Raw genomic sequence first — 7,755 nt, forward strand, 5'->3', positions numbered from 1 at the left:
ATATTATTTAATTTTCTATAAGCAATTTTGTTTCATCGTGATTGGTTTTTAAGTTTTGTCCTATGTTTTTAATAATTAATAAATATTATAGACAACATACAATAGTGGTATAAATATTAAGGTTATAATGTACTAGATATAGTTGTGTAGTATACTACATTATATTTTCAAAATAAAACTAAATGAACAAATTTATTTTAGATTTTTAAATCTCAAAGTAGTTCTAATTCATGTGTTTGGACTTCAAAATTAAGTTGACACTTGGAAAAAATTATTAACTAAATGTTATTAATATGAAAAGGAAAAGAAACCTATAATTGTGTACTATGTTTTTAGCAGTTAATATACAATCAATCTATAATCAATCTATTGTAATCTAAAATAAGTTTGACGATATTGATGAAGTGTGAAGTTCATCGTCATTGTAGTATTACCTACCTATAATTGATCTTAATTTTAGTCGATTGCATTTTGTCATTTTTTGAGAGTTGTGACAAGTAGTTATATGTATATTAGCTGAGACCAATCTTCATTTCAAATTATTTAACAGGTATTGTGTCAGATTTCATCCAGATAATTATGTTGATTTATTCTCTATAATGATTTGAAATTTTTAAAAAGCTTGTTTAAGTAATAGATATTTATGCATTTATAATAATTAAAATTGACGTATTATTTTATTCTTAAAAATAAACATATTGATTTCTTTCGATCATAAATACATAACTAATAAATAATACACAGTTTTAGTCAACTCGTATTCAAAAACAGATTTATTTATTTTATTACCTAGGTACTTATATTTATATCTTATCATATTTTTAGTGTATCCAACAAATTTTATTCTAATCACTAAAGCATATTTTGTAAATTTTACCAAGTATAGAAATTATTAAATAAACATTTGGTATACATGTTGAGTGTCTACAAATATTCGTTTTCGTATTACAACAAAATAAAAAATCATTCTAAGTGAACATCAAATGTTGTAGAAATTTTAAACGGTCATAAAAATATAACTTGATTTTCTTGCAGTAAATATTTTTTTATTGATCTAAATATATGAGGAATCTAGTATAACGTTTTAAAATCTTAGATCCAAACATTTATTTTTTATAAATTTCAAACATGCAATAATTTTACGTATTTTGTCAAAATTGGAAATTTAGTTTCTCATAAAAAATTATCATGGATTTACGCTCAACTTTCTTCTATTTTTCACTAACAACAATTTAAGAGGAACTTTGCATTATATTTTCGAGTTTAGATAGAGCAAAAAAATTTTATCGACATTAATTAAAAAAAAAAAAATAGTAATAATAATCGAAAATCTCATATTATGTTTTTATGATCAACATGAATCAAAATATTCTTAAAATTGTATGGTGTATAGAAAATTATAATTAAAACAACATTCAGTGAAAATTAATGTACATACGGGATACGGTAATTAGTTTTAGAGTTATTCCTAAAACCAAAATCTAGTTTGTTGAAAATTATTTAGAATTTTCAATTTTGATCTTTTAAATACTTCAATTATAGATTTACTTTTCAACCAGAAAAGATACTGATATTGAAAATCGAAACATTATTTCTCATCCTGTACATCACCAACACACACACACAAAAAAAAAAACACGCACATCATTGAAAAATCAATAAATTCATCGTTTCGTTCAGAATCTAAAATATTCAGACTAATTCTATTGTGTGACGTGTTTTATATGTTTTATCGTAGGAATTTGAAAATTATGCATTACATTTATTTGTAGATTTATTTTTACAAACGCTGATAAAATTTTTGCGCTTAGCTTAAAATATTCAAAATTATTTTTCGTATATAAATTTATATTAATAAATTAAAATTAACCCATGTGTTATATAGCAAATCCTGAGACGAATCCTCTATTCACCTACCGTACAGCAGAACAGTAAACTCAGATTTTTTTATACACATTATAAGCTAATACCTATAGTAAAAAGTTCATTGTGATAAATATAAGAATAATATTATTCATATGGACTTTTAGTCAGTACGTATTGATTACCTATATTAATTTCAATTTTCAAAATATTTAGATTCATTTTTAATTAGATATTTGATGAGTTTATATTCACATAATTATATGCTATTATACGATACCTACATCTCAACGTCTGTATTCACTTATGAGTTAAATGTTAATAATGGCAACATAGTACCTAATATATGAAATAATATAAAATATAAGGATAATGATAGTCATTATATTATAATTTCTAAGTACGTAATTTTTTGTAATCAAAAATAAGTTTAATCTACAGGATTACTAGTAGCAATTCAAATATGTGATAAATTATCCTTAAAAATGTAGGCTGGCCGTCAAATCTTAACGTAGAATGATTTATTATGTGTAATGATTTATCATTGATTTCAAACTGAATATATGCATTAAACATACTTAAACTTGAGATACAGTCAACAACTATTTAACAGAAGAGATATTTTCGCTATTTTTTTTTAAATTTAAAATTTAATAACTTTAGGTAAAACTAGTGCCTACCTATACATTTCATGTGTAATATTATAAATATTATGAACAAAAAAGCTCATAATGAGAGATTTTCTATAATTTAATTAATTAATCATAGACATATTGCAACTGCTGACAACAATTGAATACCACAGACCACAGTTACCTATTTACATTTTTAATTAAATAATTGGAAGTGCGATCACTGGGATGGTTTTTTCCCTCAACCTATTCATGTTTTTCTAATTTATTGTAGTACATATTCTTATTATGCCTTTGTGTATAGATTTTATATTCGCTAATAAAAATCAAAGAAAAAAAAATAATATTTATCTTGGTGTGGGACGTGCGGGTATTATGGTAAACCCATTTAGTGAACTGTCTGGTTTCATCAAATAGCATGATTTTTGTATAAGATTTACGAGTCAACATGTTTTCAAATAATTTATGTTCAATTAAAAATAAATGGATGTGTATGTTTGTGTGTTTTTAAAATTTTAAAATTCGTGAATTATATTTGTTGTATATATTATCATGTTGAGAACAAAACTATATGAATTTAAAATTTATATGTTGCTGATTTGTATATTTTGTATCATGCTATCGTCATTATAGTAATAATTTTACATTTTTTTTTTTTTTTATTGATCTAAAGACATCGGCGACATCGGCGACAACGGTCATTAGCCGTAAACGTTGATTACATTTTTTTTTCAAGTATCATAAATATATTGTTTAAATTAAATTGTACAATACATATTTTCTTAAAAAAGTGAAGATTTGGAGTGTAGAGTCTGCAATTTAACATTTATAAAAACTAGAATGTAAGTTTTAGGTAACATTTTAAATAACAGTATGTGGTATTTTATGTGCTTCAAGAGATTTTTTTTGTTTTTGTAAATATTTATATTTTTAATGCTTATGAAGGTGTTACAAATTCACACCAGAATGTTTTTTTTGTTGACTGGTATGCATTTTAATACATGTATGCCTATTTCTACTTTAAATAGTTATAGAATAACAAATTATAATATATGAATTTAATTAAAATTATTTATAAATTATAATAATAAGCACATTGTGTTTACGGGAAAAAGTGACAAATTATTTAAAATATTTTAAAAGAACATAAAATTGACGAAATTGTTTAGAATATACCTAATATTAATATTAAATTAACAACAATTTATATGTGTTAATTAAATATAGTAGGTAGTTAATTGTCATACCAATCAATTTAAAAGGTACTGTGATACTGTAATATATTAGTACCAATACAATAAACATTGATTTTTTCTTGTGAGGTAAGATATGTAAGTAGTAATAAGTCTAAAACCTATACTATTGATAATATTATTATGCTTGTACTTATCTCGATAATATACTATATAGGTACAACATTATTATATCCCTATTATGTATAATATTAGTATGCTCATTATTTTATAGTTATATCAAAAGCAGTGTAATATTAATCATCTACGCATGAACACTTTTATGCTTAATGCAGTAATATTTTAATATTATGTAGGTGTGAAAAATGTTTCATTTATGATATTTTTTTTAGTGTCGGATTAATTTAATATAGGTACAACATACAAAGAAATTATGCTTATCGTAGTTTAGTACTTCGTGGACACATTTTTAACGACTTCTAATAAACATTAAAACATTTTAAGTAACCTTCTAAATACGGATAGTATCGGTTTTGGGAATTCAATAAAATTATATCAGCGTTAATCACAAATATTTAATTTAAATACTCCATTGTTTATTATGTGTATGCATTAAGAAATAATTAAACAAATAAGATTTTAGTTATTTTATTATGGACTTATAACACGTTTATAAAAATAAAAGAGCTTTCTCTATAATATCTTATACACTTGTTCTTATCATAGACAACTTTCACAGTTATATGTTACTTAATTTAAAATATAGCCAACAAAGTAAGATATAGCTTTCAAGGACGTCTGTTTATAAAAATATTCACTGAAAATTTTTAATTTAAAAATTTAAATATTGGGGATAATGCATTATTATTTACCTATTATAGAAACTGCAATTTGTTTATATTTCCATTATTTATGTGTTTATTATTTCATTATATATGAAAGCCCGTTGGTGTATTCATATATTCAATTAAACACTCGTTTGATTAAAATAATGAAGTAAGTTATTTTTGATTATGAAATCATACATTTAAGCTATATTTTATCACAAAAATAAATTTAGTGTTTTGGTTTTTTATACATTTTAAATTTATAATACACATAAACGTCAAAAACTATTATATCCATATAGACTCTTATTATTATTTAGATGTATTAAACATAATAACACATATTACCTACAATATCATTGTTTTACACATCACAATTTTAATAGTTTATTTGTCAAAGTTGTATGTATTTGTATTATTGTTGAAATAAATTGCATGGGAACAATATCATATCCGAACTTTTTTATGTGAAAATGTAAATTAATGTTATTGAAATCACTTGGATTAAAAAAAGCTTTAAGTAATTATCCTGATCGAGCGTTAAAATATTTTAAGATTAAATAATCTTAGAATAATTATACAGTCCAGTCAACAAAGCTTTCTTCGTAATTTAAATTGATGTATAAACGAAATCATATAGCAATGATTAACCTTAAGTATATTGCTTGTGCGTTAAACTGTAAATGAATCCATCACAGCTATAAATTATTATTAGCATAGCTTTTAAATAGCTCACCATACATTTGTTGCGTAGCAGAGTAGAACTTTCAAAAGCAAACATTTATTGTCAGCATCACATGAATACACGAGTCGTATGTTTAACAATGTATACTACTAATGTGTACTAATATCTACGAATATTTATTTATAGTCTATGAGTACCAATTTCAATGGAGATATTCAATATAAAAGTTTAATACTTTAAGTATTGCTCATAGTGTTTTAATCGATCGAATTTAATTTATTTTAAATTTTTATTTGATATTATATGCTTGTATTTTACAAAAAAAAAAAAAAACAGTCTATATAGTTGTATAGTTACACAATAAGGGAATTTTACAATTTTTGTATATTATTATATTTTTACTATTATTTTTCTATTTTATTGTTATGCTTAAACAGATAAATAGGTTTTTTTGAATTATAATTTTGATAGCTTTATTCAATGCTATAATGGTATATTAAAATTTGAGTTTTGCTTAATTTTATAAAAAACTATTTTATGCTATTACAACAGTAATTAAGATATGAAAATATTTAAAAAAAATTGTAGTTACTCAAATTGAAATATAGTTCTTAACAATTATTGTAGGTAAGTCGAAATTCTGAGTAAATCTCTAATTAATCGAAAATAGTAGAACTTAAATGAATGCGTTTATATTTCTAAATGTACGAAATTATACCACAGCTATTACTAAAATATACGGAAAATCGAAAAAATAGTCATTTTTGTCATTGTGTCAAATGTATAATTTATAGCAGTTTTAGTTGATTACTCATTCTAACCAAACATGCTAATATGTCCCTAATAATAATAATAATAATAATAAAAAAAAACTATTATAAAACCAATACATTCCACACTTTGATCAAGATTTAAAAATAAATTTCACTTTGAAAGTCCAAATTAATTACGTACATAATATCGCCTTGGTGTATAAACTATAATAAACTAACTACGGCGGTTATTAAATTATATAATGGTCCTGCCGATGTCGAAACCGACTAATGCTTTGTTACAATAGAGATACAGTTAATAGTTAATTCTTGTCTTATTGGCCAATTTAACAATGAACAGAAAACCATACAAGATTACTCGTATGCTAAGTTATTTTCGAACCTTGAGGTATGAATACTACCCATATAACTATGTACAAACGTCAATCGCACACATATACAATGTCACAATTTCTTCTGTGGTTACAGGATCGCTGTGGTGCGTATATCGATTTCACAACAGTGTTTCCATACGTGTACCGATCGTTTATTTGTTATCTCGATTGATGTTTTTTTTCGTATGTACCATCAACTTCATTTGTTAATACTATGAATTTTGTTTTTACGATAAAGCAAGGTCGGAGTATACAACAATACTCACGTGACGAGATCGAATATCTAATAGGCACTATATACAAGTATTTATGTAATAATATTGAATGGCAACAAGTTGTTCACAGTGTGTTCTATACAAAGTGTTGATTTAATCATTCATTATTCATATATCCATACAGATGACAGATAGGTACCTACCTATAATCATTCCTCAATATACGTGTTGGTGTATTATGTACACCGATTTATACGATAGGTGCGATGTTTACAAGACAGTTGCTTCAAATTTCTGTTATTCAGTAATTGTACCTATTAAACGTTTTCTATTTTTGGAATACATATATTAAAACTAACTGGTTTTAAGATTTAATATACAGTAGATTTTTAAAAAGGTCTTGCCGGATCAGATTTTGTAATAATAATGGCCAGTACTCGACACTATCTACCACAAATACTACCACAAATCTACTATTTTTAAACCAACCTAGGAATTTTTAAAAGTCTATATTTAATTAAAAACATTTTATTGATATTGTGTTTCATTAGTTTAGTTTTTTTGGGCGGTGGTAAACTCTCTTGATTGTATGGTAAAGTCTCCCGATTTTTAAAACTAGTAAACTCTCCCGGGTAAATATTATGTTTACCTGAAAGAAATGTGTAAAATCTCCCGGGTTAATATTATGTTTACCTGAAAGAAATGTGCAAACTCTCCCGAGTTATTTTAAATGTTATTGCTACTCTATGAATTGGCTACACTGCAGAGATTGTGATTATAATTTTTATTATGAATTGTATTACCGTATTTAATCTGTATTTATCTTGTGTTAACCTGTATTTGTCATTTAAATATTTAATTATCGTTAGAATATTTTAAATTTAAATATTTAAAACGATATCGACTATAATGGCTCAACCAATTCTAACTGTGTAAAACGAATAATACCCCATGCTCCTCAGCTAGCTTAGTAGTACTGAACCAGACCCGGGAGAGTTTACATGTTCCCGTCAGGTAGTATTGGACTAAACACGGGAGAGTTTACCATCGGGAGAGTTTACATGCCATTAAAATCGGGAGAGTTTACAATCGCCCGTTTTTTTAATATCATCAGAGATTCTGAATGGAGTAATTGATAAGGTAACTATAACTAAGGACACAATAATAATAATATAGTCATGACACTGGCGGTT

The sequence above is a fragment of the Diuraphis noxia genome, unplaced genomic scaffold (assembly GCF_037042655.1).
Source record: "Diuraphis noxia isolate RWA-SAM2 unplaced genomic scaffold, SU_Dnox_SAM2 contig0002, whole genome shotgun sequence".
NCBI classification, from domain to species: domain Eukaryota; kingdom Metazoa; phylum Arthropoda; class Insecta; order Hemiptera; family Aphididae; genus Diuraphis; species Diuraphis noxia.